A 17,504-nucleotide genomic window follows, 5' to 3' on the forward strand; every position below is an offset into this window, starting at 1 on the left:
CAGGCTCGAAGGCACAGGAGGCCGGCCTCGCCTCCCAGGCTGAGGTCCTCTTCCCGGGAAGGTTACTTCCGCCCTCGAGCCTGTTTCCTCCGCAACCAAGGGCAGGAGGGCGCCGGGTAGCAGGCGTCGGGGGCCGCGCGCATGCAGGGTCTGGCAGGACGCCGCCGGCTGACTGACGCTGTCGTGACGGCCTGGAGAGGCAGGTGCGGAGGGCCCCCCGCAGAGGAAGGGGGGACACACTGTCCCAGCAAAGCCGCAACGGGCCCAGCTTCTGTCCCAGGTGCAGAGCTGCAAGGCCGGGCTGCTCTCTGTGCTGGGGAGTCCGAAAGCATTTCTCTACAGGCGAGTACCGTCCACAGACACAGACGCCCAGCCTTGCTCCGGAGCCCAGGGCCTGCCCGAAGCCCCAAGGCGGCTTCCCACGGACACCCCCGACTCAGGGGTCCCAGCCCGGCCCGCTGCACAGACATGCTGCTCCCCACCCCCTCAAAGCTGCCTCCACGTCCCCTGAGACAGGGGCTGAGCGACGTTCCTAAGAGTGGAAGGTGCTGCCTTCAGAAGGAGCACCTTGCAGGTATGACAGCAGGTGTTTGAAGGGGTCGGTGGGCTGGCTGGTTAGCGCTGAGTTGCACCGATGGCCCTGCAGGGTGGTAACGGGAGACTGGCGCAGTCAATCCATGGTTAAAGGCTCAGAGTGAGAACCAGAAGTCTCTTTGTCCTAAAAAGAAATCCTGTCTCCTGCAGGGGAAGAGCTGAGGCTGAGCAGCGGCTGAACACGGCAGTGAGGACTCCCGGCTCCAGGCGTGGTGGCTGCTCGGCCATCCTGGTCTGTGATGGTCTGGCCCCAGCCGAGTAAACCCGAGGCTCTGAACCTCGGCGGGGACATCTGAGTGGAAGCCCTGAGGAGGAAACACTGCAGGCCCCTGACCCCTCAGAGCTTGGGGGGCCCCCACGCTTCCCTGGCAGAGCTGGCACTTCGTTGCAGGGCTGCAGGGGCCTCCCCGCCACAAGGCAACACTGTAGGCCACCCAGCCCGCCTCCCGGCGGCCAGGCCAATGACCAGGAGACCGTCCAGTGTAACCTGGACGGGACATGCGGGCCTGGTCCGAAGGAGAGAGGTCGTGTGTCAGAGGAGCTGCGAGACAGCCGGCCCACCCGCAGGCGGCGGCCAGCAGCCCTGGGGTTGGATGTGAGGGTCCCTGACCCCTGGGCCAGAACAGAAGACGGGGGGTAAGCAGGAATTCTCGACTTGGAGGCACTTTCTCGGAACTTGGGGTTTCACCTCCTGGCAAGTCTTCAGGTCACAGGGTCGCCTCGACTCTGGGATGACTCCCCGAGGCCTGGAGAAAGTGCCGGCCCGGGGCGAGAAGGAGAGAGGTGCTGAAGCTGCCCTGGTAGATGACGGGAAAGAGCGGGGAGGCCAAGGGCAGCGCCTCCAGGAAGGCGGGACCCGACGCCGCTCCCAGACTCCGCGAATTTCCCACCTGACCACGGACTGCAGAGGTCCGAACACCTACCGTCATACCTGCAAGGTGCTCCTTCCAGCGGATGTTTTCCCAGGTCACGGGTGCTGGAGTCTGGCCCTCGGGCCTCCACTGCATGCCAAGAACTCCCTGCCCCACCTGCCAGCCATGAGGCAGCACCAACACCTGCACGCCTGTGTCACTGGGGCCTCTGAGAAGGCGGCACCACGGCAGGCGGAACGTGGCTAGCGTCACCGGGTCAGTGGCTGCGAAGGGCCCGGGGGAGGAGGCTGACCAGGGCGAGACCCCTGAGAAGGAGGGGAGGGGGCGGGGGAGGGAAGTGGCCGCCCACGGAGCAGCCCCTAGACTGTCCTGGCCGTGTCCACAGGGACGCCTGGAGCCCAACTAACCCCTGAAAGGACCTGGGTCTCGCAGGAATGGGCCTGTGTTCGTAGCCCTGGGAGCAGCCCCCGCGGGAAAGCGCTGCCCCAGAAAGAACAGGTGGACCCGGGGCGGGGGGGGGGCGGGGTGCAGGGCACCTGGCAGCCGTGCTCCGGGACGGGGAGTCTGGGCTCGCGTCCGAGCTGCCACACGGCTGCCACACTCCCCCACACCTGCACACAGACACACATTCCACACGCCTCCACACACGCACACACAGATACGCACGCTCACACACTCACACCCCACCCACCTCCAGGGGTCCGTCCCCACAGCAAAAGCCGCTGGGGACCCGACGAGCGGCTGGTGCTGCCCAGGGAGGGGTGGACAGCGGGCGGCGGAGCAGGCACAGATGGGGGCCCCGCCCGAGGGGCTCTGGGGGCGGGAGCAGGTGGAAGGCAGCGTGCAGGGGCCAGGGCGTAACCGGCCAGCCCTTCAGACGGCACAGCAGGGGTGGCCTGTCATGAGGCTGCAGGGACTGCGTGTCCCTCCCCCTCTGCTTCAAAAGTCACTTCTGCTGGGCTCGCTGAGGACACGAGACCCCTGGCCCCGGCCACCTTACTATCCCGCCAGGAGATGGGCCCCAGCTGCTCCAAATCAGGGCACAGACGGAAAGAGGTGGTCAGGAAGACCAGCAGGGCCGCACACGGTGTCGGGTGGGGGGGCGGCGGCCTCCTGGGGCACACAGGTGACCGGGAAGCTCCGGGCTGTCTCTCCTCTCCGAGGGAGGGGCGGAGTCAGATGAGGGGCCAAGCTGCTCCTCCCGCTGCCCGGCCCCCTTGAAGGATGGCGGTGCCACGCCCCCGTCCCAGAGCCCAAGGACCCCACTCCCAGTCCCGCCTGCACCCCACCTCCAGGAGGAGCCCTGGCCCTGGGGGCCGCCCTGCAGGGTGGCTGGTGGAGTGGCCATCCCCACCGCAGCCCTGCCAGGGACCCCGTCTCACCCTCTCCCAGACTGGGCTCAGGCAGGGACATCACAGTGCCCCAGGGCCCAGCCCCAAGAGCACCGGCGCGGTTCCTGCAGGCACACGGGGGCCCAGCCAGCACCTCTAGGCCCTCGCTCCCCGCCCAGAGCTCCTGAGGCTCCCGCTGTCCTGCCGGCCCTTGCCCCTTCCCCGGCCGCCTTTCGCCGCTGAGGGGAGGGGACCCCACCGCGGGACACACGCTCTGATCCGCGGGTCACAGAGCTGCGTGTCCCTGCACGAGGAAGACGACCCCAGCCCGCTGGTCCTGAGCAAGGGGGACCTGGGGAGGGGACGCCGGGCGGGAGGACCCGCGGCCCCCCAGGCCTGCTCCTCCAGGCGTGAGTGAGCGCGGAGCCCGAGGCGCCCCAGGCCCCGCAGATGCCGCGGGCCGCCGGGAAATGGCGGGGGGGGGGGGGCGAGGGGAGGCGGGGGGGGGGGGGGAGGGAGGGCAGGCAGGCAGGCGAGCAGCCCGAGGGCGGGGAGGGGTCCTGCCTTCCAGGAGACCGCGGAGGGGCCGCTCCCGCGCCCCCGCCCCCCCGGCCCCTCCCGACCCCCCCGCGCCCCCGCCCCCCCCCGCCCCCCGGCCCCTCCCGAACCCCCCCCCGCGCCCCCGCCCCCCCCGCCCCCCGGCCCCTCCCGACCCCCCCCGCGCCCCCGCCCTCCCGACCCCCCCCGCGCCCCCGCCCCTCGGCCCCACCCGGCCCCACCCGGCTCCCCCCGCCCCCCCGGTCTCTCCCGACCCCCTCCCCCGCGCCCCCGCCCTCCCGACCCCCCCCGCGCCCCCCGCCCCTCGGCCCCACCCGGCCCCTCCCGGCTCCCCCCGCCCCCCCGGCCCCTCCCGACCCCCCCGCGCCCCCGCCCCTCGGCCCCACCCGGCCCCTCCCGGCTCCCCCCGCCCCCCCCGTCTCTCCCGCCCCCCCCCCGCGCCCCCGCCCCCCCGGCCCCGCCCCGCCGCCATCCGCGGGGCCGCAGCGCCTCCCGGTGGCCGCGGTGGCCGCGGGGGGGGGGGCGGGAGGCGGGGCGGGGTCCGGCGGCCCCTCCCGCGGCCCCTCCCTCTGCCCACTCGGCGCCGACTCGCCCCGTCGGGACCCGCAGGCTCTGCGCTCCGGACGAGTCCTGCGAGGGCGCCCGCCGCGCGACCAGGTAAGGCCCCGGGCGGCCTCGGCGCCGGGCCGCGGGGACCTGGCCTCGGCGGGGGGTTCCGTCCGGCTGCCCCGCCTCTCCCGGGCGGCGCGGGGCTCCCGGCCCCGGGCGCGGTGCTGGGGCTCCGGGCGCGCCGTCCCTGCCCGGGTCCCGGTCCGCAGCCGGGCCCTTGGCCGGCGCCCGGAGGTTCGGGTCTGCCTCTGGCCCGGGGACATCTCCGGAGGCTGAGGAGCCGCACTCACTGCGACGGGGTGACCCCCCAACACACAGAGCTGGGCACAGGGTGTCCTCGGCTCGCCCCCCTCCCCTGGAGAGAGCTCCGGGGGGCCGCAGGGGAGGAGGGGGCCGTGACACCGGGAGGGAGGTGCGGAGGGCGGGGGCGCGCGCCGGTCTCGCCCCAGCCTGCCCGGGAATCAGCCGGAGCCCAGCCTGCCCCGTTCTTCTCAGGCTGGAGCGGCCCACCTGGCATCCGCCTGCGGGGCCTAAGGGAGACCAAGGGGGGTCTGAGTGGGGCACAGGTCGTGAGGTGGGAGCCCAGGCTGACTGCCAGGGCGGCTCCCCACCCGCGCAGGACTCCCCGGAACCGGGCGCAGCACCCACGGGCGGGGGCAGGTCCGCCGCCGAGAGTGCCTGCCATCCTGCCCAGGGCCCCGGAATGTGGTCCCCTGTACCCAGGGAGGAAGCTGATGGGCCCACGGCCCCGGGCCCCCCAACTGTCCCAAAGAAAGGATCTGCACTTGGAGACGGACACCCAGAAAGAAGGAGGCTGGAGGTCCAAGATTTCCCTGGGCTTTGTCTCCAGGAAAGGAGTTCTGGCCTGGAGCCCATCTTACACTGGGGTTTATTCCCTGCCTGCCTCACCGGGCCGGGAGGCCTGACGGCATCTGGGGCTTCCGGGAGGGAGGGACGTGGTCTGCCTTGCTTCTGTCACTCGAGGCAGGAGAGCTGGCGGAAGAGAGGGCCTGGGCCCCCGGGGCATCGTGACTGGAGGGGCTGGACGCAGGGGGCACAGATGTGTCCCCTCAGCAGGACGTGGGTCTCGGTGGATTCCTGGGCCACTCTAGCCACTTCGAAGCTGCCACCCGGGGCTGATGAAAGTGACCTGGGGGGCTCGTGAAGACGGAGGCAGGTCCGGGGCAGTTGTTACCGGGGAGGCAACGTCCAGTGGGAAAGACGGACTCCGGCCACCGGGTCCGCTGCGTGACCAGCCCTGAGCAGGGCACGTCCACGGCAGCTCTGTGTGCAGCGGGCCCACCTGAGGTCTGTCAGGTGGCAGACGGCATCCCAGGATGGGCCACTGCTTGGGGGAAGGAGCAGGACCCAGGGGTCTTCCCAGGGCCTCAGCAGAGGGTGGGCCCAGCCAGCCCCCATCTCCTGCCACTGTTTTCTCGTTTGTAGAATGAGGTCTCCAGGTGCACGGGGTGTAGGGAGACTGTTTGCAGGCAGGAGTGCTTTACAATGCCGGGAAACCCTAGCTCTTGTGATTATTTTAGGAAAAACTCAAATAGTTTGTCCTTTTCTTTTAAACACGGCCCCGTGTTCCAATGGGTCTCTCCCTCCTGTGGCTCCTTTCAAACGTTTGTGCAATTCCGGGGGACCCTGGTGTGGGGCACAGCTTCAAAGAAGCAGGGTTCGTGGGGTGCTGCCCACTGACCAGGACCTGGGGGCTGGCCCCACCCCTGGAGCACGTGTAGGGTGTGGGCCAGGTCACGAGGCAACGTCCCGCAAGGGCCGGTGCAGATCCTCCCAGGAGATCTGAACGTGTCCACAGCCCCGTCCCCACCCCCACCCCCACCAGCAGGCGGCCTCCTGGGGCCCATTGTAGAGGCCGGGATGGGCTGATGCAGGGTGGGGTCCCAGGTGTGAGGGGCTTCTCCTTGGAGAGCAGAGTCTGGGTCAGAAGTTCTGAGAAGTGTCAAGGCTTGCAAAGCTGCTGTCAGAGCCACCGGAGGAGTGGAGGCGGGCCCTGGCGCTCTGGCTGTGGGGTTTTCTGTCCTATCTGCCAGTTTCACGGAGGAGGGATAGTGCCTGGCTGGTTTGTCTGCATGTCCTTGGTTTTGGGGCAGCTCAATCACTGACCGTTTGTACTGTTTTTACTTTCCTGGTTATGATTTCCCCGTCTTCCTAATGGGTGCTTATTTTTTACTAATTTATAAGAGATTTTTTTCCCTAAATGTTTAAAACTGTAGTTAAATACGCATAACATAAAATCTACCATCTTAACCATTTTTAAATGTATGGTTCAGTGTTATTAGGTACATTCATATTGTGATACCATCACCACCATCCATTTCCGGAACTCTTTTCATCTTGTAAAACTGAAACTCTGTCCCAGGAAACACGAATTCCCCAACATCCCCCACCCCCCAGCCCCTGGCAGCCACCTCTCTACTCTGATTTCTGAGATAGCATAAGTACCTCATGCAAGTGAATCACACAGGATTTGTCCTCTGTGTCCGGCTTCTTTCACTCAGTATAATGTCCTCAGGGTTCACCCACGCCATGGCAGGTGTCCGAATTCCCTTCCTTTTTAGGGCTGAGTCGTATTCCATTGTGTGGACGGACCATGTCACGCTCATCCGTCCGTCCATCGGGGGACCCTGGGGCTGCTGCCATGATTTCGTTACTGTGAGCAATGCTGCTGTGGACATGAGGGCACAGATATCTCTTGGAGACCCTGCTTTCAGTTTTCTGAGTGTATGTATTCTCAGAAGTAGAACTGGTGCTAATTCTGTTTTTAATGTGGTAATTCTGTTTTCTTCCTTTGAGGAACCACCATACTCTTTTCCATACAGCTCTACGGTTGCACACCCCACCAACAACTCCGGTTTCCCGTTACGCTCTCCAGCATTTCTTGTTTTCCGTACTGCCCGTCCTAGTGAGTGTGCGGTGGTACCTCACTGTCATCCTGATTTGCATTTCCCTGATGATCAGTGATGTTGAGCATTTTTTCATGTGCTTGTTGTGCATTTGTGTAGCTTCTTTAGAGAAACGTCCGTTCCAGTCCTTTGCCCACGTTTGAACTGGGTCGCTTGGGTTTTGGTTGTTGAGTTTCAGGTCTCTGTGTATCCTGGATGTTAATCCCTTATCAGATACATGCATTGCAGACATGTTCTCCAGTTATGTAGACTGCCTTTTCATTCTCTGGGTAGTGTCTCATTTGTATTATTCTGCATTTGTTATTAAAACCAACAGTCAACGGTGAATGACACACTGACTGCTCGTTTCTGTTCACTTTGGACATTAGAGACTGAAGTAGGAACACAGTGGTGCTTTTATGCTGCAGAGGGCACCCCTGGCCTCTGACTCCAGCAGCAGGTAGAGTCAGGAGATCACGGCAGTGACATTCACCGTCATGGGAGACGCCCTCCCTCTGCCCTGGGATTTCCTGTAGAGGAGAGCAGCACCCAGAGTTGGGCTGAAATCATCTGAAGACGGGGAGAAGAGCTAAATAATCAGGCCTCGGGGGTACTTAGGTGCTGGGAAGTACTTACGGACATTTATGGTGACAACCAGGCATGCTGTGGGGTCACCACCAGGACTAAACTTTATTCCTATCAGAGGCAAGTCAGACTAAAGAGCCTACTGCTTTAGAGGCGACTGGAGAAAACCGGTGTCACCCAGATGAAAAGCGGTAGCGATCAGAGTGGTGCCAGGACTTCAAAGTGCCACAAACACCATGTGTCTTCTTTTGCTCGGTTAGGCTTTCTTCTCTCCCTTTTCTCTGTCTCCTGCATTCTCTCTTTCCAGTTTCCATTAGGTCCTGCCCCCGCGCACCGCCGATATCTGAGAGCTCACTTCTTTTTCCTCTTCATCGCTCTTGCTACTTTGAGGAGCGGCTGTAACACAGCGTCACAGCAGAGCAACATTCAGAATGCTCCCCTATCACAGTTCTGAGTCTGGAAACAGTTTGATGAATTGGGTCAGCTCATTTTGAAAAAGGCAGGCAAGTAGTGAAAAGCAGGGAGCCTTGAGGCCAGACACTATGAACTCCCCAGGTCCACCATCCATCCTACCAGACTGGTCAGGTGTGGAACAGGTGTGTGGCTGTGTGATGCCACCCCATCCTTTGTCTTCTCGTGGGACCTGACAACATCATCACAGAGAAATAACACCGTGGAAAGGTTCCTTTCAGACGTGTGACGACCTCGCCTTGTTTTTTTCCTGAATGGCATCTGCATCAGTGTAAAAGCTGGCAGACTGACTGAATTCTTACCCTGTCACCTAACTGTTTACGCCTATTTAAAGGTTTAGTTTTTCTCTGAGTGCGTATCTGCTAACGATAACAGCAGCAGACGCAGGCAGTCCCCCTCTGGAGTTAAGAGCAGCAGGTCCCTGTCTTTCACGTGTGTAACACTCGCAGAATTCATTATTTCCACCCCCAAAACCCATCTCCATAATAACAAGAAATTTCTTCTCCAGGTTCGGTATCTCTTAGAGTCTTTGCACTTGCTGTGTCTTGGCCAGTGGACACAGACTCACAGTTAGGTCTGCAGTCGTGGTTTGTAAATGCAGCAGGACCAAGGCAAGCTGAACACAGTTTTTCCTTCTGGAACACAGGACACTGAAGTCGTTTTCTCTGGGTCCAAGTAGGATGTTCTTCTCAATTTCTGAAAGCTCAGCAATACAACCCACCGGTAATTCTACTTTGTCTTTTCACTTCCACTCTTTTGCTGCAATTATTTTGGCTCCATTTTGTTCTGATGAGAATCTGTTATAAGGCATTCTTGCAAATCCACTGTCAGTTGCAAACATTCACAAGTGTACATGTTCCTTGAATAATTTCCCCTGCATCTTTTTTGTTGTTGCAAAAATAGGGAGGTGCCCATCCTCCTAAAGTCAGACATTGGATGGCTTTCTCCAAATGCTCATCTTTCTTAAAATGTTCAATCACTTCCTTTAATTCTTCTTGCCTTCCTGTAACAGACCAAAAGCTAGTATTCATTTTGTGCATTTGAAAACCGAAATAGGGACCAAGAGCCAAACTGGTTGCTAGGTCATCATTTTCAGAGTTCCTTGGTGGACATTCTGGAAGATGGTACAAGTCGACTCTGCCCTTTGCGTCCTGAATTACAACTACCTCGCCTCTGGAGCCACCCTGGGGTCCCAAAGGCAGCCACTGGCCTGGGGACTCTGCGACCTGGGTCCTGGGGCTGCGCTGCCACCTCTGGTGCCAGGCTGCCCTCCCCTCACAGTCCCAGAGCCTCACTGCCCTCCCTAAAGATGCATCTCACCGCCCACCCCCACCCCCGCGACAGTGAACCGCTCAGACCTCACCCAGGACTGGTGGAAGGACATGAAAAGGATTACCCTGGACCAGACTGGATAATGTCTTTTCATGCACAATTTTTTTAAATTTTCGTGAAGTCCAGTAGGCCTATTTTTTTTCTTTAGTTGCTTGTGCTTTTGGTGTCATATTCAAGAGAGCATTTCCAAATCCAGTATTGTGAAGATTTTGCTTTGTTTTCTTCTAGAAGTTTTATAAATTTAGGTCTTACACTTAAATCATGGATCTGTTTTGAGTTAATTTTTGTGTATGCTGTTAGGTAGGATCTGACTTCATTCTTTTGAATGTGGATATCCAGATTTCTGGCACCATTTGTTGTGACACCCTTACTGAAAATCATTTGATTACATGTGTGAGGGTTATTTCTGGACTCTATTCTATTCCATTTGTCTATATGTCTCTTTATCCCAGTACCATACTGTTTTGATTAGTGTAGCTTTGCAGTAAATTTTGAAATCAGGACGTCTGTTCTTCAGTTTGTTCTTCTCTTTTAGGATTGTTTATGCTATTCAGAGTTTCTTGAGATTCCTTGTGAATTTTAAAGTGGTTTCTTCCTTTTCTGCAAAAATCATTATTGAGATTTTGATGGAGATTGCATTAAATCTGTGAATCGCTTGGGGTAGTATTGACATCTTAAGTCTCCCAATCTAAACAGAGAATATCTTTCCATTTATTTATGTCTTTAATTTCTCCCAGAAATGTTTTATATTTTTCAGTGAGTAAGTCTTTCACTTCTTTGGTAAAAATAATTCCTAGGTATCTTATTTTGATGCTAATGTAAATGGAATTTTCTTAATTTCCTTTTTGTGTTATTCATTTTTAGTGTATAGAAATGCAACTGATTTTTGTGTGTTGACTTCTTTTCCTGCTACTTAGCTGAATTAATTTATTGTAACAGTTTCTTTTTGTGAACTCTTCAGGATTTTCTACATTTAAGATCATATCATCTGTGAACAGAGATAATTTTACTTCCTCCTTTCCAATCTGAACTCTTTCTTGCCTAATTGCTCTGGCCAGGACTTCCAATACTATGTTGAATAGAAGTGGTGAAAGTGGGCATCTTTGCTTTCTTCCTGACCTCATAGGAAAAGCTTTTAGTCTCTCACCATTGAGTATGATGCTTGTTGTGGGATTTTCATGAATGGCTTTTATTATGCTGAGGTAGTTTCCATCTATTCCTAGTTTCTTGAGTTTTTTAATCATGAAAGGATATTGAATTTTATCAAAAGACTTTTCTGCATCAGTTGAGGTCATCATGTGGGTTTTTCTTTCATTCTGTTAATGTGGTGTGTTACATTAATTGATTTTCATATGATGAACCATCTTTGCATTCCAGGAATAAGTCCCACTTAGTCATGATGTTTAATCCTTTTTCTATCCTGTTGAATTCTGTTTGCTAATATTTTGTTGATGATTTTTGTATTCATGTTGATAAGGGACATAGTCTAGTTTTTTTCTCTTGTAGTGTCTTTGTCTGGCTTTGGTATCAAGGTAATGCTGACATCATAGAATGAGTTTGGGGGTATTCCCTCCTCTTCAATTTTTTTTTAAAGGTTTGACAAATATTGATGTTAGTTCTACTGTAAATGTTTCATAGAATTCACCAATAAAACCATCAGGTCCAGGGCTTTTCTTTGTCAGGATATTTTCAATTACTGATTCAAACCCCTTACTAATTATAGGTCTATTCAGAATGTCTGTTTCTTCATTGTTTTATCTTTGTAGGTTTTCTGTTTCTAAGTATTTGTCCATTTCATCTAGGTTATCTAATTTGTTGGCATACAACTGACTATAGTACTCTCTTATAATTCTTTTTATTTCTGTAGAATCAGTAGTAATTTCCCACTTTCATTTCTGATTTTAGTAATTTGAGTATTCTCTTTTTTTCTTAGTCCTTCTAGCTAAAGGTTTGTCAGTGTTGTTGCTCTTTTTGAAGAATTGAATTTTGGTTTCATTAATTTTTCTCTGTTTTTTTCTGTGTTTCATTTATATCTTCTCTAGTATTTATTTTTATTTTATTATTTCATTTATTTTTGGATGTGTTTGGTCTTAGTTGCGGCAGGCAGGATCTTCGTTGAGGCGTGCAGGATCTTTGCTGAGGTGTGCAGGATCTCCGTTGCAGCGCAGACTCTTTGCCATGGTGCACAGGCTTCTCTCTAGTTGTAGTATGTGGGTTTTCTCTTCTCTAGTTGTGGTGCATGGGCTCTGTAGTTTGTGGCATACAGTCTCTCTAGTTGAGGCACATGGGCTCGGTAGTTGTGGCATGTGGGCTTAATTGCCCCACAGCATATGGGGTCTTAGTTCCCTGACCAGGGATCAAACCCATATCCCCTGCATTGGAAGGCGAGTTCCTTACCGCTGGACCACCAGGGAAGTCCCCTGCTCTAGTATTCATTGTTTCATTCCTGCTGCTAGCTGTTAGTCTGCTTTTTCTAGTTTCCTAAGTTGTAAAGGTAAACTTGGGTTATTGATTTGAGATCTCTGTTGTTGTTTTATGTAAACATTTATGGCTATAAATTTTCTCCTTCATACTGCTTTTACTGTGTTTCATACGTTTGGTATGTCTTGTTTTCATTTTTATCAGTCTCTGAATATTTTCTAATTTCCCCTGTGATTCTTCTTTGACCTCTTAATTGTTTAAGAGTGAGTTAATTCCCACAATTTTGTGAATTTTCCAGTTTTCCTTCTGTTATTGACTTCCAAAGTCATCCCATTGTGATTAGAGAAGATACTTTTTATGATATTTTCCTTTTAAATCTATTGAGGCTTCCACTGTTGTTACACTTCTCCCCATCATTGCAAGCCTTTCCCTCCCTGGTTGAATTGACTTGCAGGGGATTTAACGGGTTGGCACCTTTTTTTCCTCATTCATTTTTCTCTTTTTCTCCTTTTGGGAGCTAGACGTTGAAGACTATGAAATTCGAAAGCAACTGCATATACAGGGGAAATTAGACGGGCACTGCAGATGCCTGGGGGAGGGTGCAGGCTCAGGAGGGATGTGAGAAGACCTTACCTTTACTCCTCAGGCTGAACCTTGGCACAGAGACAGCCTACAACAATCAAAAACAAAAAATAAAAACAGAAACAAACAAATTCAAAAACAGCAAACTCTAAGGAAGGAGAAGAATCTGATTTCTAGAATTACCATTTTAGATTCAAATGTCCAGTTTTTAACAAAAAAATCCAAAGGCAAACAAAGGAACAGGAAAGTATGGCCCACTCAAAGGAAAAAATATAAACCAACCAAAACTGTCCCTGAAAAGGACCTGATTGTGGATCTACTAGACTTTTTTTTTTTTTTTTTGGATCTACTAGACTTTATCACAACCATCTTAAAGATGCTCAAGGAACTAAAGGAAGATGTAGAGAAAGTCAAGAAAATAACGTATGAACAAAATGGAAATATCAATAAATAGAAAACCTAGGTAGAATCCAAAAAGATATAACAGAGCTGAAGAGTACAGTGACTTTTATTTGTTTATTAGAGGGATTCAAAGGCCAATTTGAGAAGACAGAAGGAAGGGTCAGTGAAGTTGAAGATAAGACAGTGGCAGTTATGAGTCTGAGGAGCAAAAAGAAAAAAGATCAAAGAAAAGTGAGCAGAACTGAGGATATGCATACTTGTTTTGGTCATCCTAGAAGGAGAAGAGAGAGAGTAGCAGAGGAAATATGTGAAGAAACTTCCCAAATTTGATGAATGACATGAATGTAAACATCCAAAATAAGTAGGATGAACTTAGAAGCTCACACTGATACACATTATAGTCAAACTGTTGAAAGACAAAAACAAAGAGAGAGTTTTGAAATCAGCAAGACAGAAGTGACTCATCATATCCAAGAGATTCTCAATAGGATTATCAGAAGATTTCTCATCAGAAACTTTGGAGACCAGAGGCAGTGGGTTGATGCTAAAATGAAAAAAAAAAAATGTTAAAAGGAAAAAAAAATGTCACCCAGAAATTCTATATCCAGCCTAACTGGATATAGTGAGGAAGTGCTAAAAGGAAAAACTGTCACCCAAAAATTCTATATCCAGCCTGACTGTTCCCTAAAAGTGAGGGCAAACTTAAAACATTCCCAGATAAACAAAAGCTGAAGGAGTTCCTTACTGCTAGACTTTCCCTGTAAGAAAGGTTCAAGAGGGTCCTGCAGGTGAAATGAAAGGACACCAGACAGTAACTTGAAGTCATATGAAGATATGACGATCTCAGTAAAGGTAAATACATGAGCAATTATAAAGATATTATTATTATAACAATAATTATTGTAACAATGGCATGTAACTCGCTTTTTTTCCTACCTGATTTGAGAGACTAATACTTTTTTAAAATTATTAATCTAATGTATACCCAAGAGTGGACTTGCTCGGTCATACAGTAGTTCTATTTTTAGTTTTTGAGAAACCTCCATATTGTTTTCCACAATGGATGCACCAACTTACATTCCCATTAACAGTGTATGAAGATTCCCTTTTCTTCACATCCTCATCAGCATTTGTTATTTGTGTTCTTTTTGATGATAGCCGTTCTGACAGGTGTGAGGTGATATCTCACTGTGGTTTTGATTTGCATTTCCCTGATGATTAGCAATGTTGAGCATCTTTTCCTGTGCCTGTTGGCCATCTGCATTTCCTCTTTGGAAAAATGTCTATTCAGTTTTTCTGCCCATTTTTTAATTGAGTTGTTTGTGTATTTAATGTTGAATTTTATGAGCTGTTTATATATGTTGGATATTAACCCCTTAGTGGTCATATCATTTGCAAATATTTTCTCCCATTCAGTAAGTTGTCTTTTCACTTTGTCAGTGGTTTCCTTTGCTGTGCAAAAGCTTTTAAGTTTAATTAGGTTCCATCTGTTTAATTTTGGTTTTATTTCCTTTGGTTTAGGAGACAGAGCCAAAAAAATATTGCTATGATTTATGTCAAAGAGTGTTCTGCCCATGTTTTCCTCTAGGAGTTTTATGGTATCCAGTCTTACATTTAGGTCTTTAATCCTTCTTGAGTTTATTTTTGTATGTGGTGTTAGAGAATGTTCTAATTTCACTCTTTTACACGTAGCTGTCCAGTTTCCCCAGCACCAGTTATCGAAGAGACTGTCTTTTCTCCATTGTATATTCTTGCCTCCTTTGTCATAGATTGACTGACCATAAGTGCATGGATTTATGTGCTGAGTTGTCTGTTCCGTTCCATTGATCTATGTGTCTGTTTTTGTGCCAGTACCATACTGTTTTGATTACTGTAGCTTTGTAGTATAGTCTGAAGTAAGTGCGTGTGATTCCTCCAGCTCTGTTCTTCTTAAAACTGGTATTATTGTAACTATGGTTTGTAAGTCCACATTTTGTTTTCTACCTAATTTAAGGGACCAGTGCATTAAAAATAATATTTGCTTGTGTTTTTGGACACAAAATGTATAAAGATGTAATTTTGTGCCATTAGTAACTGAAAGGGATGGGGAGAGATCTTTTAAAGAGGCAGTTTTTTGGTGTGTTGTTGAAGTTCAACTTGTATAAATTCAAATTATATCATTATAACTTTAGAATGTTAAGTGTAATCCCATTGTAACTGTAAAGAAAGCACCAAAAGAATATGCACAAAAAGAAATGAGGAGTGGATGTGTTTTATGACAAAAATCAGCTACACACAAAAGAAGACAGTAATGCAGGAAGCGAGGAACAAAAAAAGCTATAAAGTACATAGGAAACAAATAGCAAAACTACAGAAGTAGGTCTCTCCTTATTAGTACTTACTTTAACTGTAAATGGATTAAACTCTCCAAGCAAAAGACAGAGACTGGCAGAATGGACTTTAAAAAAATGAGATCCAGCTATATGCTGTTTAAAGAGATTCACTTTAGATCCAAAGACACAAATAGGTTGAAAGTGAATGGATGGAAAATGTTATTCCATGCAAACAGGCACCAAAAGAGAGCAGGGACAGCTATAGTAACACCAGATTAAAATGGACTTTAATCAAAAAGAGTTACAAGAGGGAAAGAAGGACATTATATATTAATAAAAGTTTAAAACAACAAAAACATATTACAGTTGTAAACATTTATACAATAACAGGCCATCAAAATTTTTAAACCATAAGAATATGAAATCTTGATCATGCATTGGGAAGATGGTTGCCTGGCTCTTGATCTGTTTCTACTCTGCTCATGTTGCTTTGTTTTAATGAAGGTGATATGTGGGAGCCCGGTTATCAAGAGTGTGGACTCAGAACCATGCTGCCCGGATTTGGACCTCAGCTACTAGCTGAGCACCTAGGGCAGTGACCTTTCTGGGTCTCAGTTTCCTCATCTATGAAATGGGGATTATAATAGCATCAATGTCCAAGGGCTGTTGTGAAGGTTAAAAGAGAAGATGTAGCTTAGTGTCTGGTGCAGAGTGATCATTAAAAATACATTTCACTGTCATTTCATCTTTCCTATTTTCTTCAAAGACTTTTTGGTCCATGTTTTACACTCAGTTACTTACTTCTCCTGGACTGTATTTGGGTGCACTGTGTGAGATGGGATTAACTTTATTTCTAGTCACATCATGACCCCTTTTCCCAGCCTTCTCTCACTGCTCTGGAAATCAACCGTCTCATTTCCTCAGTTCTCATAGGGTGTTATGCCACTACTGTGTGATCTGTTGGCCATTCCAGCACCAAGAACACAAATGCTTTATTACTGTAATTATATTCCATTATTGCACTTGATAACACAAGTTTCATCACCCTTCATTTTTTATTTTTCTCGGCTACTCTTACTTATTCTTCCAGGTGAATGTTAGATTCATTTTGTCAACATGTAATGGCAAAAAAGCAAAAAATTTTATTGGAGATTTTAATCAAAATTACATTCAATTATAGATTCAGTTAGAAATAACTAATATTCTCAAATATTGTATCTCATCCAAAAACAAGAGTTTTTTCATAAGTCTTACACATCCTTAGATTCTTATTATGTTTATTCCTTGGATTTATGTTGTTTTTCTTGCTAGTGTGAATACTATTTTTTCCATTACATTTTCTAATTGTTTGTTGCTAATAGAAGAAAATCTATAGATTTTTGTGTATTTTTTCTTATAAATGCCTCATTGAATCCCTCTTTCTCTCTCCCCTAAACTTTGTTCAATTGATTTTATTGGGTTTTCTAGGTAGACAGTCCCATCTTTAATAACAACAGGTCCCATCTCTTCCTTTCCAAGACTTATACTTTGTTGCTTTTTACTGTCTTATTGCATTGGCTTCCAACACGGCAGTGAATAATATAGTGTGATCAACACTCTTTGTCTTTTTTATCTTTTATTTTTTGTACTCTAATGGTCATTCTTCAAGTGCAAGAGTTTTTAATCCAGAGTCAGTTCCATAGATGGGCCCCCTGAATTAATGAGGAATATGATTTCTGTATATGAGTAATCTGTGCATTTGTGTCCAGATTCTTAAAGGAGTCTGTGACCCACAAAGTTAAGAACACCTATATAGATTTTGTGTAAAATTTGATAGTAGCCATTGATATGAAGTTTATCCTTTATAATATTAATCCAACTCCTAAGTCTCTTATGAGGTTTTTCCCTCTTTGTTTTTTGTTTTTTAATCACAAATGGGTGTTTGGGGCCCTATTAGAGCAGTTACACACATACCTCATTTTAATGCACTTCACTTTATTGCACCTCGCAGATGTTTTGGTTTTTACAAGTTGAAGGCTCGTGGCAATCCTGCATCAAGCAAGTTTATCAGTGACATTTTTCCAACCACGTTTGCTCACTTTATGTCTGTCACATTTGGGGAAGTCTTGCAATATTTCAGACTTTTTCATTATTACCTCATTATGGTGATCTGTATCAACAGTCTTTGATGTTACTATTACAACTCACTGAAGGCTCAGATGATGACTAGCATTTTTAAGCAATAACGGTATTTATTTATTTATTTATTTATTTATTTATTTATTGGCTGCATTGGGTCTTTATTGCTGTGCGCAGGCTTTCTCTAGTTACAGTGAGCAAGGGCTCCTCTTTGTTGTGGTGTGTAGGCTTCTCATTCAGTGGCTTCTCTTGTTGCGGAGCATGGGCTCTAGGTGCACGAGCTTCAGTAGTTGTGGCACGCAGGCTCAGTAGTTGTAGCTTGCAGGCTCTAGAGTGCAGGCTCAATAGTTATGGTGCATGGACTTAGTTGCTCTGCAGCATGTGGGATCTTCCCGGACCAAGGCTTGAACC

The 17,504-nt window shown here is 49.8% G+C and overlaps 1 protein-coding gene across 2 annotated transcripts in view; it reads left to right on the plus strand.

Annotated features, from left to right (window-relative positions):
* The first annotated feature begins 3,930 nt into the window (after nucleotides 1-3,930).
* Nucleotides 3,931-17,504, plus strand: part of COL6A2 (collagen type VI alpha 2 chain) — a 37,906-nt gene continuing 24,332 nt past the window's right edge. For both annotated transcript variants that reach the window (XM_057697023.1, XM_057697024.1), the window contains exon 1: nucleotides 3,931-4,012. The gene's annotated coding sequence lies outside the window, so the exon portion shown is untranslated. The remainder of the gene's footprint in view (nucleotides 4,013-17,504) is intronic.

The sequence above is a fragment of the Hippopotamus amphibius genome, chromosome 10, assembly GCF_030028045.1.
Source record: "Hippopotamus amphibius kiboko isolate mHipAmp2 chromosome 10, mHipAmp2.hap2, whole genome shotgun sequence".
NCBI lineage: Eukaryota > Metazoa > Chordata > Mammalia > Artiodactyla > Hippopotamidae > Hippopotamus > Hippopotamus amphibius.